General features: G+C 39.8%; 1 non-coding gene across 1 annotated transcript; it reads right to left on the bottom strand.

Annotated features, from left to right (window-relative positions):
* Positions 1 to 4558: 4558 nt before the first annotated feature.
* On the bottom strand, positions 4559 to 4666 carry LOC127077561 (small nucleolar RNA R71). Its single transcript, XR_007787357.1, has one exon. It is a non-coding gene; the product is annotated as a small nucleolar RNA R71 (small nucleolar RNA).
* Positions 4667 to 17777: the final 13111 nt, after the last annotated feature.

Genomic DNA, 17777 nt, shown 5'->3' with positions numbered 1-17777 from the left:
GATATCTTTTGGTACAACCGTGTGTATGATGGTGTGCAGATTATCGACTCTTGTGGTGAATTCTCCAATGTGCCTCTTCTTAGTACATGTGGTGGGATTAACTAAAACCCTATTTTGGCACGTCGTCAGCTTGGGTTCCCCCTAAAGGATAAACCCAATAACATTCTGTTAGAGGGTGTGTTCTTCCAGGAGGGTAAAGATCCCCAAGGCTTGAAGGGCAGGATGGTTCGCGCTTGGCGCAAGATCCATAGGAAAGGAAGGAAGGAGCTAGGTCCGAAGAATTGTATCGCTTTGGAGCCTTATACTTCTTCGGCTAGGAGGAGAGCTTCTGAATACCTCATGCCTTACGAGTATCCGAGACCTACACCTTTGGTTGTGGCTGGGCCTTCAATCCTCCCTGACCAAGGAGTAGAGGAGTTGAGAGACGAAGACCGTTCGCGTGCTTGGATCCGTGAACGAGAGGAGTTGCTTCAACAGATCAAGGAGAAGGATGCTTTGATAGAGTTCCTTGAGCATCAGGTTATTGATGATCCTGGTGATGCATGGACTTCTCTACTTCCTCAGTCTTCCAAGTTTTGGAAGAGGATGTACGATTGACTTGCCAAAGAGAAGGCAAATATGGAGGCAGCCTACGAGAGGGAGGTGAAGAGGCTTCGTGCATCTTATCTTCCTGTGTCCAGAGCTTTAGATGATTGCTTCTAGAGATCCGTAGGATGATCATTTTCCTTCTCTCTTGTATTTGGTTACCAAGACTGTACTTCTTTGGTGTAAAAATATTTCCCAAATATTATTAATATGATGTTTCCATATGTGATCAATGTCTAATACTTCCAATATTTGCAAATAGGACTCTAAAGTTCCTCTGATATAAAAATTAAATCATATGCATTGCATGCATCATGTGCATAAGTAGGTTTTGCTCCAGGCATCTTGTTCTATGGTATAACTCTGTGTTCTTCATTTATTTTGAAGACAAGCTGACTCACCGGTACTACACCAGAGCCAACATTTCAAGACTGATGGATCATTTGGAACAAGAAAACCGCGAGCTTAAGGAGGAAGTAGCCAGATTGACTGCTCTGATGGAGTCATTCATGGCTGCCCAGAGCCAGTCTTCTCCGACACCTTCAACTCCTCCCCAGAGGACAGTCATCTCTGAGATTGTCTCTTCAACTGTGCCTGCGGCCAACACACATTTTGCTCCAACAGCCATGCCAGCCGGGTTTTCGTGGGGGAGGCCTCCCAACTTCATGCCTGAGGGTCTTGCACCCACCTTTGCTTTTCTGCCGGCATCTAGCCCGGTCATTGCTGTTCCTCCTCCTATCGTGCATACTATGCCTAGAGTAGACGACACCATCTATCATTCTGAGCCGTCTGAGGGCCCAGATGTCTATGAAAATATGGATGCTATGAATGATCAATTTCTTGAACTCCGCAAGGAATTAAAAACCCTTCGAGGAAAGGATCTTTTCGGCAAGTCTGCTGTTGAACTCTGCCTGGTCCCTAATGTGAAAATCCCTGTAAAATTCAAGGTACCTGACTTTGAAAAGTACAAGGGAAATACTTGCCCTCTCAGCCACCTGGTCATGTACGCCAAGAAAATGTTGACTCAGACCGACAACGACCAACTTCTCATTCACTACTTCCAGAACAGTTTGTCCGGTGCTGCCCTAAGATGGTATATGGGCTTGGACAGTCTGAACATCCGATCCTTCAACGACCTTGGCGAGGCCTTCGTCAAGCAGTACAAGTATAATATGGATATGGCTCCCGATAGGGATCAATTGAGAGCCATGTCCCAGAAGGACAAGGAAACTTTCAAAGAATATGCTCAGAGGTGACGAGAGGTAGCAGCACAGATTGTGCCCCCACTGGAAGAGAAAGAGATGACCAAGATCTTTCTGAAGACCTTGAGTTCTTTTTATTACGAGCGGATGATTGCTAGCGCTCCTTCTAACTTCACCGAGATGGTAAACATGGGGATGCGACTGGAAGAAGGAGTCAGGGAAGGGCGCCTGACCAGAGAAGAAGGCTCTTCTGCCAAACGGTATGGGACGTTTGGAAAGAAGAAAGATAGCAAGGCACATGCTGTGACCTCCCATGTTAAACCAAGAAGACCCTCGGTGAGGAGGAAGACCGCGCGTCCTGCCGGTAACCAGCACCAGGTGGCTCATATAACATGAAACTATATCACATTTTTAGACTTGATTTAATTAAATTATATCGTCATTTGAGTCAATTTATTTTATATTATTTGATATTACTCGGTATTTTCTTATTATTTATTTCAGGTATCATTATTTAAAGCATGTGTGAAAAAGAAAGAAAAGGGGTGCAAAAGGAGGATTTTCTAGGAAAAGCAGCAAGCTGAAGCACCAAAGCCCAAAGCCTAGCCCATGTTTGGAACAAAGGAGATGGCTGTCACGACCGCCACGAGAACGTGCCGAGCGTCACGCCCCAAAACCTAGTGTTACGACCGTAACACATAGTGTGACGGACGTCACACATTTCCACCCTATATTTTAGGCTTTAAGTGCGTAACGGAGTGGACGGTTTCCCCTAAAATTCCTCTTGCACTCGTTAACGCCTTGGAACCATACTGAAGATACTTTTGAGGAAACGGTTATTTTTATTGGTGAATATAAATAGACCTCACAAAGGCAATTGAAGCTCTCTCTTCTGCGTGCAATATTTTTCCAGCTTTCTAATTTTCCAGCACTCTAAATTTTCAAGCATTTTATTTTATTTTATTTTCTAGTTTAATTTCCGAAGCATACAGTTTATTTTCTCACGATAGTTTCTACACCGGAAACTATTGTGTAATTTTTACTGGATCTAACCTTACGTCAGATCATAGTATTTTATTTCCTTGTTTTTACTTTCCTATCTGATCGAGAATTGTGAAGAACAAATCCAACCGACTTGTGGTGGAGTGTTCGAGCACCGAAGCATAGGAGATAAAACCCGGATCTCTAGTATTTTTCCAGGTTCATTAATTAATTGGTTTATTGTTTTACATATGCTTTGTTCCGCTGTTTATATATATATTGTTTGTTTGATATGGCCGTATTTATGCATGATTATTGTTTATGCATGTTTAGTATGTCTGGCTAATTAATTTAGATATCGGTATGTAAAGTAAGCGGAATAAAGGAATCAAAATTGAGTTGGTTTAAGTTTATTTCAAAATATAGTCACTCTTTTTCTGGTCTCAATTTACAAAGTTAATACCAAAGTTTTTGTACGAGAGTAAAAGACATAAAGAAGTTAAAATCAATAGAACGACGGTTTGAGTTTTTAACTGGACATTGTAAATTGAACATTAACTTTAAATCAGGGCGAAAGCAATTTTTAAGGTAAATTAAATTCTAATCATTTTCAAAAAGTATTTTTAAAGGTTAAATTTGAGGACGAGAGTTAAGCATTTAAGTTTAATCATATAATCTAAGTCAACAGAGCGAGAGTTTGAGACGAGGGTGTTTAAACGGTTAGTATTTTCTCAAAAGGAGTTTCCTTAGATTCTACCATTTTCAAAAGTGATTTTAGATTTAACGAAATAGTGAGAGCGCACGTTAAAATATAAAGTCATAGTCTAATTCAACAGAGCGAGAGTTTGAGGAAAAGACTTATTTTAAAATTAAGAAAAAGACCAACGAAGATTTGATTCCCTAATTACGACGAACTACATGCCGATATCCGTGTTATTTGATATTTAATCTAGATCCAAAATTAGTTTTACTTTTCCCCCTAATCATTAAAGTATCATCCGCCTTAGCTTTACGCAGTAACCCTAGAAAAACGGTAGATCGATTCATTAAGTCCCTGTGGGATCGATATCTTTTAAAACTACGCGATTAGACTGTGCACTTGCAGTTAGTACCGCCGTTAGACTCATAAAGTCGCGATCAAGTTTTTGGCGCCGTTGCCGGGGACTTTCATTTAGTCGATATCGTAACTCTTCTGTTACGCTGTAGAGACTAAGGCAATTTTTTCCCCTTCTTCTTCGTTGATTTGTATGCCACACACTCGCTCACAAGGCGAGCCGTACTACTTACGAATCAACGACGTTGAACGATATCTCCGATTATTACGACGAATTCGGGAGTATCGTGTTAGAAACAATCTTCCTCCAATCGAAATTCCTGATCTCAAAAATCTCCTTCCTTCGACGATACCAGCGATGGCCGAACCAGCTCGTGCTCTTCGAGATTACGCTGCCCCATCGCAGGATGAGCCGCATTCTAGTATTGCTCCACCCGCAATCGAAGCGAACAACTTCGAACTTAAACCTTCGCTGTTGCAGGCAGTGCAACAGAATCAATTTTCTGGAAATCCTACCGAGGATCCAAACCTTCATTTATCTGTATTTGTCCAATACGCTGATACTGTTAAAGCTAATGGTGTCACTTCAGAGGCAATTCGACTCTGTCTCTTTCCTTTCTCGTTAAGAGATAAAGCTAGAAGATGGCTTCAGTCTCTTCCTTCCAACTCAGTCACCACATGGAATGAGTTGAAGAAAGTCTTTCTTGCCCGATATTTTCCTCCAGGCAAAACAGCTATGTTGAGAGCCCAGATAAATGGATTTAAGCAAAAAAGATAACGAGTCTCTTTTCGAAGCATGTGAAAGATACAAGGACATGATGAGAATTTGTCCACACCATGGTTTAGAGGACTGGTTAGTAATTCATACCTTCTACAATGGTCTCTTGTACAACACAAGGTTAACAATAGACGCCGCCGCCGGTGGTGCGCTTATGGATAAACCTTACACCGACGCTTATCAACTTATCGAGAGTATGGCCCAAAATCATTATCAGTGGGGAAGCGACCGAACAATGGTAGAAAAACCTCAAACAAAAGGGGGCATGTACGAGATAAGTATCCTTGATCATGTTAATGCAAAAGTGGATGCTCTTGCCCAGAAATTTGAAAGTTTAAATGTATCACCTCCAGCCACCGTGGTTGCCGTAACTCAAAATTGCGAAGTCTGTGGAATTCAAGGTCACACGCCTACGGATTGTCAACTCCTAACAGGAATCCAAACGGAGCAGGTGAACTATGCTCAAGGAAATCCTTACTCGCATACCTATAACTCAAACTGGAAGAACCATCCTAATTTTTCATATAAAAGTAACAATGCTTTATACGCACCAGGTCAAGCTCCCAGTCAAGCTCCAGCTATACCTCCTGGATATCAAAAGCCGACCCCATCTACACCTAACAATAACGTTCCTAGGAAATCCAATTTGGAAATCATGATGGAGAACTTCATAGCTTCTCAACAGCAAACCAATAAAGAGTTCTTAAACCAGAATGTACACACTAACGAACAGATTAAACAACTAGCAAGTAAAGTAGATGCCCTGGCTACCCATAACAAAATGCTGGAAACACAAATCTCGTAAGTAGCTCAACAACAAGCTCCTACTGCTTCCCCAACTGGTACATTTCCTGGACAGCCCCAACCCAATTCGAAAGGCCATGCTCATGCAATTATATTACGAAGTGGTACAGAGGTAGAAGGACCGTCTGACCCAAGGATTGATAACCAAAACTCTAAAAAGTCAACTGAGGAAGAAGGTAAACCTAAGGAAAAGGAAGAGTGTAATAAGGAAACCGTAGAAAAGAAAGAACCTTATGTACCTCCACCGCCTTACAAACCACCTATCCCTTATCCTCAAAGGCTAATTAAAACCAAAGACGCGGGCCAATTTAAAAAATATGTTGACCTACTGAAACAATTAAACGTCACAATTCCTTTTACAGAAGCTATTACACAGATGCCCTCATATGCTAAGTTCTTAAAAGAAATTTTATCTAATAAAAGGAAACTTGAAGATAGCGAAACCGTTACACTCACTGCTGAGTGTAGCGCAATAATCCAGAATATGCCTCCTAAACTTAAAGATCCTGGTAGTTTTTCTATACCCTGTCATATAGGAAAATTTGTCATAGACAAAGCCTTATGCGATTTAGGAGCCGATATCAGTGTTATGCCCTTGTCCATATGCAAGAAACTTGAAATGGGAGAATTAAGACCAACTAAAATGTCTGTGCAATTAGCAGATCGTTCCGTTAGATATCCCGTAGGAATTCTTGAAAACGTTCCCGTGCGCATAGGTCAATTCTATATTCCCACCGATTTTATAATTATGGACATAAGAGAAGATGAAGTTACCCCCATTATATTGGGAAGACCCTTCTTAGCAACCGCCGGTGCTATCATAGACGTAAAACGAGGACGACTCACTTTCGAAGTAGGAGAAGAGAAAATTGAGTTTATTCTTTCCAAATTTTTGAAAGCACCTGCAATAGAAGACACATGTTACTTCATGGATATCATCGATGAATGCATAAAAGAAACAGAATTAGAAAATGACGATTTATCTGACTATCGTGTAGAAGACAGACTGAACCAATGTTTAGCAATAACATCAGATCCTACGCAATGCCTTAAGAAACCAACCCTCGACCTGAAAACACTTCCCAAAAATCTGAGATATGAATTCCTAGACTTAGAACTTGAACGACCAGTAATAGTCAATGCAGACCTAGGAAAACTTGAAACCGAAAAACTCCTACATATCTTAAGAAAATATCCAACCGCACTAGGATACAACATCACCGATCTTAAAGGGATAAGTCCTTCTATTTGTATGCACCGCATCATGCTAGAAGAAGACTGTAAGACTTCTAAGGAACATCAGAGGAGAGTAAACCCGATCATGAGTGAGGTAGTGAAGAAGGAAGTAACGAAGTTATTAGAGGCAGGTATCATATATCCTATATCCGATAGCAAATGGGTTAGCCCTGTACACGTAGTACCAAAGAAAGGAGGTATAACAGTGATCGAAAATGAAAAAGGAGAAACTATAACCAAACGAATTGAATCGGGATGGAGAATGTGCATTGATTATAGAAAGCTAAACAAAGCAACCCGAAAAGATCATTTTCCTCTACCTTTCATAGACCAGATGTTAGAACGACTAGCCAAGCATTCTCATTTCTGCTATCTGGACGGTTACTCAGGTTTCTTTCAAATACCAATTCATCCTGATGAACAAGAAAAGACAACGTTCACATGTCCTTTTGGTACCTTCGCTTATCGACGAATGTCGTTTGGCTTGTGCAATGCTCCTACAACCTTCCAAAGGTGCATGATGGCAATATTCGCCGATTTTCTCGAAAACATCATGGAAGTCTTTATGGATGACTTTTCCGTATGCGGGCAAAGTTTCGAAGAATGTCTTGAAAACCTAGAAAGAGTTCTAGAACGATGTGTAAAAGTAAACCTAGTACTTAATTGGGAAAAATGTCACTTTATGGTACAAGAAGGAATTGTTTTAGGACACATCATATCAAATAGAGGAATTGAAGTAGACAAAGCCAAAATAGAAGTAATCGAAAACCTTCAACCTCCGAAAACTGTGAGGGAAATACGAAGCTTCTTAGGACATGCCGGTTTTTACCGACGATTCATTAAAGATTTCTCTAAAATAACTAAACCTTTAACCGGATTATTAATGAAAGACACTGAGTTCATCTTCGACAATAAATGTTTAGAAGCATTTCAAACACTTAAACAAGCATTGATCTCCGCGCCCATAATGCAGACCCCGGATTGGAATGAACCATTCGAAATAATGTGTGACGCAAGTGACTACGCCGTAGGCGCTGTTTTAGGACAACGAAAGGATAAAAAACTTCACGTCATATATTATGCGAGTAGAACTCTAGATGAAGCGCAAATGAATTACGCCACGACCGAGAAAGAACTTTTAGCAGTAGTATTTGCACTAGATAAATTTCGTTCCTACTTGGTCGGAGCTAAAATAATCGTTTACACTGATCACGTTGCCATTAAGTACCTCTTAACAAAAAAGGATGCTAAACCTAGACTCCTAAGGTGGATCTTGTTGCTACAAGAATTTGATTTGGAAATCAAAGATAAAAAAGGAACTAAAAACGTAGTAGCAGATCACCTCTCTAGACTCGAAAACCTGGAACCGGAAAGAACATCGATCAACGATGATTTCTCGTACGATAAACTTATAGCTAATTTGGAAGAAAATAGAGCTGACAAACAGGTAGAGACCACCTTGGCTGTATGCGTTACACCATGGTACGCTGATTTTGTAAATTATTTAGCCGCCGGAGTGGTTCCACTTGATTTATCCTACCAACAAAAGAAACGATTCTTCCATGACATAAAACATTATTACTGGGACGACCCTTTACTTTTCAAAAGAGGCTCCGATGGTATTTTCCGTCGCTGTATACCTGAAGAAGAGGTAGAAAGTATAATCCAACATTGTCATTCCGCTCCTTACAATGGACATGCAAGTACATCCAAAACCTGCTCTAAAATCCTACAAGCCGGTCTTTATTGGCCAAATATATGGAAGGATGTACATACCGCTGTCAAGAAATGCGATAGGTGTCAACGCACAGGAAACATATCTAGACGTGACGAAATGCCACAAAAAGGCATTTTGGAAGTAGAAATTTTCGATGTGTGGGGAATAGATTTCATGGGACCTTTTCCACCTTCTTTTGGTAACAAGTACATACTCGTAGCGGTTGACTACGTATCAAAATGGATTGAGGCTATAGCTTCTCCAACAAACGACACACGAGTAGTAATCAAACTCTTTAAGAATATAATCTTTCCAAGATTTGGTGTCCCAAGAATAGTCATCAGTGACGGTGGATCTCATTTCATATCTAAGATACTCGAAAAATTATTGTTTAAGTATGGTGTAAAACATCGAGTAGCAACACCTTACCATCCTCAAACTAGTGGACAAGTGGAAGTGTCTAATAGAGAAATTAAACAGATATTGGAAAAAACTGTCGCTACATCGAGGAAAGACTGGTCATCAAAATTACCCGAAGCTTTATGGGCATATCGAACCGCTTACAAAACTCCCATAAGAACAACCCCATTTAAGCTTATTTATGGTAAATTGTGTCACCTCCCAGTGGAGCTAGAACATAAGGCCTATTGGGCTATTAAAAATTTAAATTTAAACTATAAGGCCGCCGGTGAAAAGCGAATTCTAGATATAAACGAATTAGAGGAACTTAGACAAGACACATACGAAAATGCCAAAATCTACAAGGAAAGAACAAAAAAATGGCATGATAAACGTATATCAAGGAAAACTTTCAAACAAGGCGATGTAGTCCTATTGTTTAACTCTAGACTTAAGTTATTCCCAGGAAAACTACGCTCTAGGTGGTCTGGCCGTTTCCAAGTCACTAATGTCTTTACTAGTGGGGTTGTAGAAATTAAAGGAAAATCTATTGAATCATTTATCGTAAACGGGCAGCGTCTAAAACATTATCATTATGCTGAAAACAATGAAGACTCGCAAGTCCTGCACTTAGACGTATTGTCTCCAAAATTAATAGATTAACATTTAATAGTTTTATGTCGAGCTTGCGACATTAAACAAAGCGCTTCGTGGGAGACAACCCACAAATTTTTATTTTTCTTTGATTATTCTTTTTGATTTTATTCAGTTTTCATTCTTCATTTTCTTTATTTTATTAAACTTTTCTTCTTTTCTTCTTTCGGCATCTGGCCAAATCCTGACTAAATTCTTGTTTTTCTTTTCTTTAGTTAACACTAACCTGATGGGACATATTGATCGCATGGGTATCAAATTCCGAGGGAGAGCTCAGAGACAAAAATTTGAAGAACTTGCTGAGAGAGAGATGCACCCAAATTTTTATGCTGATGATGGTGCAATGATCATTCTTGGGCTAAGAGATAGTGTCTTATATCTACTGAATCAAATAGGGTGGGAAACCACTCCTATTAGGAGACAATTTGTTACGTACCGGACGCTAACTCTAGAATTCCTTAGCTCCCTGATTTACTTACCGAACCATGGAAAAGGAATAAACCGAGGTTTCATTCAATTCAGGATGTTCAATATGGAGTATCAGTATAACATTCAAGAATTTACTAACCTCCTAGGGTTCCCTACTTCTTTTGACACATTCACCATGAGCCAAGAAGACCTCTTTGAATATCGAGAGCTTGAGCATTTTTGGGGAAGTTTGACTGGAAATGATGACCCTGAGGAACATGAGTTTCTTTCTGGAAACATACATAACCCAGCGTTTCGTTATTTCCACAAGATCCTAGCACACACTCTTTTTGGGAAAAGATCAAACATTACCACAGTATCACGTGATGAACTTTTCATAATATTTTGTGCTTCCCAGAATCGTCCAGTGAATGGTGCCACTTATATGTTGGCGAGTTTTGACCTCCTTATTCAAGATGACCGTGCACCGATTCAAATAGGAGGATTGATAACTATGATTGCTAATGTTATTGGATTGCGCCAACCCATGCTTAATTTGAACCCTTTTTGTGGTATTCAGCCTATGAATATACTTTTCCTTTTCAACACTATGTTTATAGGAAACCTTGGACCTGAAGAGTTTGAACTATTAATTAACAACCAGGATTTTTACCTATTCACCATGCCTAGCCCGATGACTAGTGTCCATAACCGTAATAATTGGCTCTACAACCTGGATGGATTACCTTCCCCTGTTAGATATGTTGAAACCATCCAAGATTATGAGATTCTTGACAACCAGATTCCTAATGCTGAGTCTGATCCGCAGACACCAACTGGTTACCATGATGCTGCCTCTCCACCTCATCCTATCCCGTCCGCAGAATCGGCAGTACCTGATCTTAGACATCATATGCCCGGAACTGATTATAAGACCGCTATTCAAGCTTTGATGTCAGAACAAGATGCCATTAGAGAAGAGTTAACTAAGATGGGACATGAATTTATGGAATACATGAGTAGAATGACAAATCAATTTCACGAGTTGCTACACCGTGTTAATTCCTCTGCTCCTCCGGCGAGAGATTCTACAAGTGGCTAGAAGAATTGTAGTTACCTAGTTTTAGTCTTAGGAAATTTATAGTTTCGTTTGACAATATTTTTAATCTTAGGATTTATTTTTCACATGTTTTATTTTTCAGTCAAATATTACATTATGAAGTTACTGGCATTATTGGTTAAATTAAATTTTATTTTGATTTATGCACTGTCTAAAATTACCAATGATGATATATATTGTATGCTACTACTTACATGGCTTATTAGAGAAAAATATATATATTTTATGGTGTAGTAAAGTAGCATTCATGGCAATTTAAAAATAAAATAAAATTATAATAAAATTATAATAAACAAAACATTAATAAAAATAAAAAAAATTAATAAAGCACCCACGCATGCTATCACGAACGTTGTGACCGTTGCATGCTCAGAAGTGTGACGATCGTCACACATGCTGTCACGGTCGCCACGCACCCCATGACGCCCGTAACGCATGCTGTCATGAGCGTGACAGCGTGTTTCCTCGTAAATGTTGTTGACTGTTATGGTCATGACCGTTATACCTCCACTTCAATTCCTCTTTATCCCCATTCAACTCACCTCTTTACTCCATTCCACTCACCTTCATCCCCATTAATTTTCTTCCTCCCCAACTTCTCTTCCCAATTTCAAAACTCTTCCTATAAATACCTCCACTTCATTTCTTCCAACACCACATCATTCCAAAAACCATTCTATACAAAAAAAAAATATTTCATCCTCTTTTCCTTTCTCCTTCTTTCTACCTACCAATCAAAATGGCAGAGAACCAACATCAAGAAGTGCAATTCGAAAATATTATTTTCCGATCTGAAGATAGTAACTATCAACGGGAGCAATTTGTTCGGTTCCAGCAACGCGGTGTCATATCTACCAGGTACCCAGATTTCAATTGCTTATAAGAATTAGGATTACTTCAGGGTGTTCAATGGTGGCTTAGGCTATCCGGTTTAACTTTTCTGTGTACACAAAATCACCCAACATACACATCACTCACCTTGGAGTTTTTAAGCTCTTATTCATACTCCACTCCAACCGGTGAGGACGAGTACTTAACCGGTACCGCAAAATTCCGTATGTTCAACACTGAGTACGCACTATCTCAAGAACAGTTGAGTGCCATGCTACATTTTCCTGGAGGAGACGACGTCCACCCAAGAATCCCTCCAAACTCAGAATGGAACACGAACGCATTCGACCTTATTGGAGAAATATCCGGTGTGGAAACCACCAATTGGGATGCATTACTTGCTGTCGCATCCGCGAAAAACAACCGGCGAGCTAAAACAAAACAAACACAGAGTCGCCACCGTGCGTTATTTATCCTAAAGAGGGAAAGGAAACGCTCAGAGTAAACCTGGGAAAAGCATGGTCTCGCGACCAAAGAGGAAGGGTACGGGAGTCGGTTACGCAAGGGGAAGGTATTAGCACCCCTCACGTCCGTCGTACTCGACGGGATCCACGCTCTAAAAGAAAGAAAAGGTTGCTAAAACAAACATCACACACACACACTGAAACAAAAAAGGTGGGGGAAGAGGAAGAGGGCTCGCTAGGACATCGCATCCTATGCCTACGTATCTCGCCTGGAACGAGAATCAGAGCTGCCGTAGTTCGGCTCACACACGCCAAACAAGACACACGCACAAAATGGCAAACATGGGACCCGAATGCCAATCGCTGGACTTACATCAGCTTCCGAACCAAACACACCCACACCGGAAACCAGATGCCACTTGATGGACTTATACCGGACTCCAAGCACACAACAAGAGGATACGGAATGCCAATGGCTGGGCTTACATCCGTCTCCTACACACACAAGAAGAAACAAGCAACAAGTTACTAAGGAGTCGGGAACTCGAGCCTAGCAACTGTCAAACAAACACATAAAAAGAAGAAAAGGTCGCCCGGAGAGGCCTCGCGCGGTCTCCTGCCTACGTACCTCATCTGGTATGAGGATCAGGGCGACGTAGTTCCCCTGGACGGGAAAGAAATTCTAACCAGATACAAAGGGAGACACACTACTAGGGAGCTGTACTCGAGCCTAGATGTTATCATGCATCATTGCCCTATGTTATGGTTTCTATCCTAACTTGCACAGGTAGCAAGCTAAACCTAAACAGGCAAAACAATCAAAGCATGCAAACATGATCAAACATTCGCAATTAGCACACACTATATCCAGACAAGGTGGGCTCAATCAAGGGTTAAGTTGCAAAAGTAACATAACTATGTCAGGTGATGTTAGCTCTTAACCCTGACATTGAGAGTCAGGGTGAAGCCAGATGAAATGGAAGTGAGGGGTGTGCCTCACAGCTCTTATCCCTGGCCAGGGAGAGCTTCAGACAAAGGAGTGTGGGTTCAGAAAGTGGGAACCCTTCTACACTCATGACTCTGACTCAACTGATCTTGGGTTAATGTCCCAATGCATCAACACAGTGGTGTGAGCAGAGGGACGACTCAACAAGAATAGCAGGGGATGGATTGCACATCCCTTGGGTTCTGCCAATTGCCTTAATCAAGGTCTTTTCCTGCTTGGGGACAAAGTTAAACAATCACAAACATCGCCTCTTAAGGAGGACTTCAGACAGTTGCCTGGCTAAATAACAAGCCAGGTCTTCCAGACTACATGGAGAAAATAAATTCTACCTCAATTGGTTTATACAATCAAGCAGCAGCACATCAAGTTCTCAAAGAACTATTAGCAACTATTGTACCTGAAATCAATCAAATACAGTCAGTATACCAATCACAAAGTCAAAACAAACAGCATAAGAACCAACAGACAATGTATAATCAGACAATGCACTATGCAAAGCACAATCAACTCAAGTGAGCCAAGCATCCTACAAAATAAACCAAGTTAGTTCATAACAAGCATATAAACCAAACTCAATCAACTTGCATTAATCTCCTTAAAGCATTTGCTTCTTCAACCTGAAAATCACATTCAAACATGAGAAACAAGACCACTAGGACAAGCCTAGGGTCCAAAGGAGGTGAAAAATTCAAAACAGCAAGTGAAAATTAATCAAAACCAAGATTTATCAAGCAAAAAGAGAATCCAATTGGTCTCACATCAAAACTATGCACCAAATCCATTTCATATACAAAACATGTCAAACTATGCACTTTGGAATCACATTAGAGGAAACAGAATGATCACAATCAAATCAATATCAAAACAGCTCAATAAATTCCACGAAAATTCAACCCTAAACAGAACACATTGAATGAGTAGCATATCAAATTTCATGCTATTTGGACTAGTGGAAGTAGGGAAATTAAAATCAGGAAGTCATGGTATGCAAATACAACTTCAAATAAGGCCACAAATCATGTGTCAACTTTAGGCAAGTGTAAAACAGAAATGGCATGAGATAAATGGACCACACCAGAGCCAAAATGAAATTAAACATGTTAATAATCAATCCACAAAGTTTCAGCTTCATGTGATAAGGCATGGGAATTTCACCAGTCATGTAAGTTGATCACTCAAGAACATCCCAAAAATGACTAAACAGCAAAGAAAATTATCAATCAAATAGGAAATGGATCAAAAAATCCTACAAAAAATCATGGTTAAACCTAACATACAGATGGAATCACATGCAAAAATTCAGGGCAAATGGCATTCAATAAGCATGGAAACAAAATTCAAGAAGTGGACATAACATAGTGTGACACACATTGTCACACTCAACTTGATCACATCATATCTATCAATCCAGAAACTCAAAATTAGCAAACTATACATCAAAATCACCAGGAAAGAGTCAAGAATGTGCATATAAAATTTCAAACATTTTGGATAAGGCATCATTATTTTATGATCAAAAGGATGAGCATGATGCACAAAGGACACATTCAAACAATCCCTAGGCATTTAATTTTTCCACACGTGCACAAAAATATTAAAAATCACCATAAAAAAGTACACATCACAAGGAGAATGGTGAAAAAAATCTCATCAAACTTGGATTATTTTTGAAGGAGTTATGAATTTTTAAAAATGAATGATCAAAGTGAAACAAAAATTGAAAAAAGAAATGAAATAAAATGAATTAATATTCAGCAATGGCATTTTTGTAATAATCTGGCAGCGAGAATGAAACGCTGCGTTTCATTTTACTGCATGGCAGCGTGTGATTGGCTCTAAGGCGCGGTAAACAGAATTCAAACGCGAAGCATGGCAAAACAAGATCAAAACGCTTCCTGGACACGAGTTCTTCATCATTCAAAGTGTTCATCACCAGAAAATCCACATGAACAAATTTTCACTAAAATTATCATGCCATATATCAAAATGACCGGCGTTAAACCTAGATCACAAAACTAACAAGCATTCGACCTAACTCTAACCATGCTTCACGGATCGAGCGAAAATAGTTTCACCTTCCAATGTTCAAATCCAAATATCTCATTCAATTCAGCATGGAAATCAAAACCACAAGTTGCAACGTGCTCTACAAACTTAGATCTACACAAGCCATATCATGATTTTAGCAATTATTGAAATCGAAATCTAACCTTTGAAGATAGCAGCTGTTGAATTTGGTGAATTCGAGGTCTCTAATGCCAAAACAGATGATGCTTGATGATGTAGAAGCTGAACGAAGTATGTATTGTAGCTCAACTATGCTCCAGATTGAAGAATCCTCAAGATGCCATGGATGAGTGAGATTTCAACAGTTCCAATTCCTCAATGCTTTGGCCACGATTTGGTGAAACAGATGTACACAAAGTCCTGCAGAAGAGAGATCACACAAGAAACAGCAAAAAGAATGAAGCAATTCAATGGAAAATGGCGAAAAAGTGTGAAGAAGTTTGAAGAAAATTGAGAGGTTTTTGGATGAAAAGTTTGTTAGATCTGAGAAATGAAATGTGATTAGGAGTTTCTGTTATGATTAGAGACTTTATACCATGTGCTAATCCAGTTAATAATCATGATTAAGCAAATTGGAAGTGATTAAGCAAAATGAATTTCCATGAGTTGGCCAAAATGCCCTTTTCACAATGTAGCCAATGCAACAGTATAAAACCAGTTCAAGCAAGTCATATTTGATGTTTATGATGTGTTGGAAAAGGTTTTGTATGCAAATGCCTTGTATTTTGAAAATTGACCTTTTTCCCCACCAATTTTTAAATGGTTCACTTGAAAAATGACATTTTTATGTGAAGGTTTTCAATGAAATGTAATGATGCAACGTGATAGTACATGTCAAATGTGGTTTGCTCAAAGAAAGATCACCCAATTTGGCCTTTCCATTCAAAAGTTATGCCACTTTGAAAATCAACTTTTTCTGAAAATGATTTGATCATAACTTGCCAACCACACATGAGAAATTCATGTTCTTGGACTTTTTGGAAAGGTGAGAGCAAGATCTACAACTTTCATGTTGAACACAATTTCATTTGAAGCATTTTTGGACACGTAATTTTGAGGTGAAAAACTTTCCATTTTTGGCAGTTTCCAATTACACGTCACTTTCTATTTTTGGAAAGTTTTCATCTGACTTTATTTTCTTCATTCTTGATGTTTGAAATGTCAAATGAAATTTTGTTTAGACATGAATGAAGTGTATCTAACCCTCTCCCACCTCCAAATCCATCAATTCAGGCATAGTTGACCACAGTTGACCTTTCTGACTGATAGATGAATCTGGCTATGCACTGATCAAATTGAGCCTCAAATTCCTGATGAAATGGCTCAACGATGAAACCCTAGCTTCCATAAGCTCAATACAATCATGAAATGATCCCCATACCCATTGAAAACCCCATCTCCTTGCCAAGCCCTGACTGGCCCAATGCAGATGATTAGGGTTGACCAGAGGTCAAAACCCTAATCTCAAGGTATCTGATCAAGCATGATGAATCTCTTGGTGACGACAAGACCATGATGATGATGATGTATCATTTCAACCACAACGAAGCTCAATCTCCTTGAGAATCAAAAACCCTAATTTTAATCACACACCCTCAGATGATTAGTGATCAGTCCAAAGAACCCTCAGCTTGCATATCTCAACCTCTTTATCTTCTGATCAAGACTTAGGAGGATGACTTGCTTAATGTAGCCATATGATATGCAACATGCTAATGACCAAAAAATGCAAAGCTAATTCCAAGAGAGGAGGGCAAATTTTGAGGTGTTACACTTGCTTCACACATACACAACCCCACTATCTGGTATTTTATCCGTATTTTGCAAAACACCATCTTTGGAAGAGCCAACAACAACAAGGTCAACGCGAAAGAATTATTCTTCCTACACTGCATCTTTTCAGCCGATACAAAGGTAAACGCCGCCTCTTTCTTACTTCACCATATCCGTACCCTTTGTGCTCGAGGCAGTCAACCTTTTGTGATTGGAGGATTAATAACCACCATCGCACTCGGTTTAAATCTAGGGGACCGACTTCAGAATTTGCAATCTTTGCCACCCCTGTTTCTGGATATCAGTTATTGTCGCTCTAGCCGCTTAATCAAAAATAGGGTAGGCGGGAAGTATTATCTTATGGTGAATAACCACGAAGTCCCAAGCGTCGTTATGCCCAACATTGCACTCACCGATGTTACTAACCCCAACAGATTCATCTACGATTTGAATGCTCCCGAACCTACCATGCCTACACAAGCAAACCCGCCCCCAGACGAGTTTGATGAAATGGAGCAAGGTGATCAAGGTCCTGAACAACATTCGGTCCCACATAATCCTTCTGATAATGTGGCTGGTCCATCCTCCCGACGTCGTCGAAGAAGAAGGCCTGCAACAAATGATGACATCATGGATGCTATTGAACATCAAGCCCAACGGCTTGATGCCATGCATGCGCAGAATAACGAAGTAATGCA

This window comes from Lathyrus oleraceus, chromosome 4 (genome assembly GCF_024323335.1).
Source record: "Lathyrus oleraceus cultivar Zhongwan6 chromosome 4, CAAS_Psat_ZW6_1.0, whole genome shotgun sequence".
In the NCBI taxonomy this organism is placed as follows: Eukaryota; Viridiplantae; Streptophyta; class Magnoliopsida; order Fabales; family Fabaceae; genus Lathyrus; species Lathyrus oleraceus.
The sequence above is the reverse complement of the archived record's forward strand: the minus strand, read 5'-3'. Positions and strand labels throughout refer to the sequence as shown.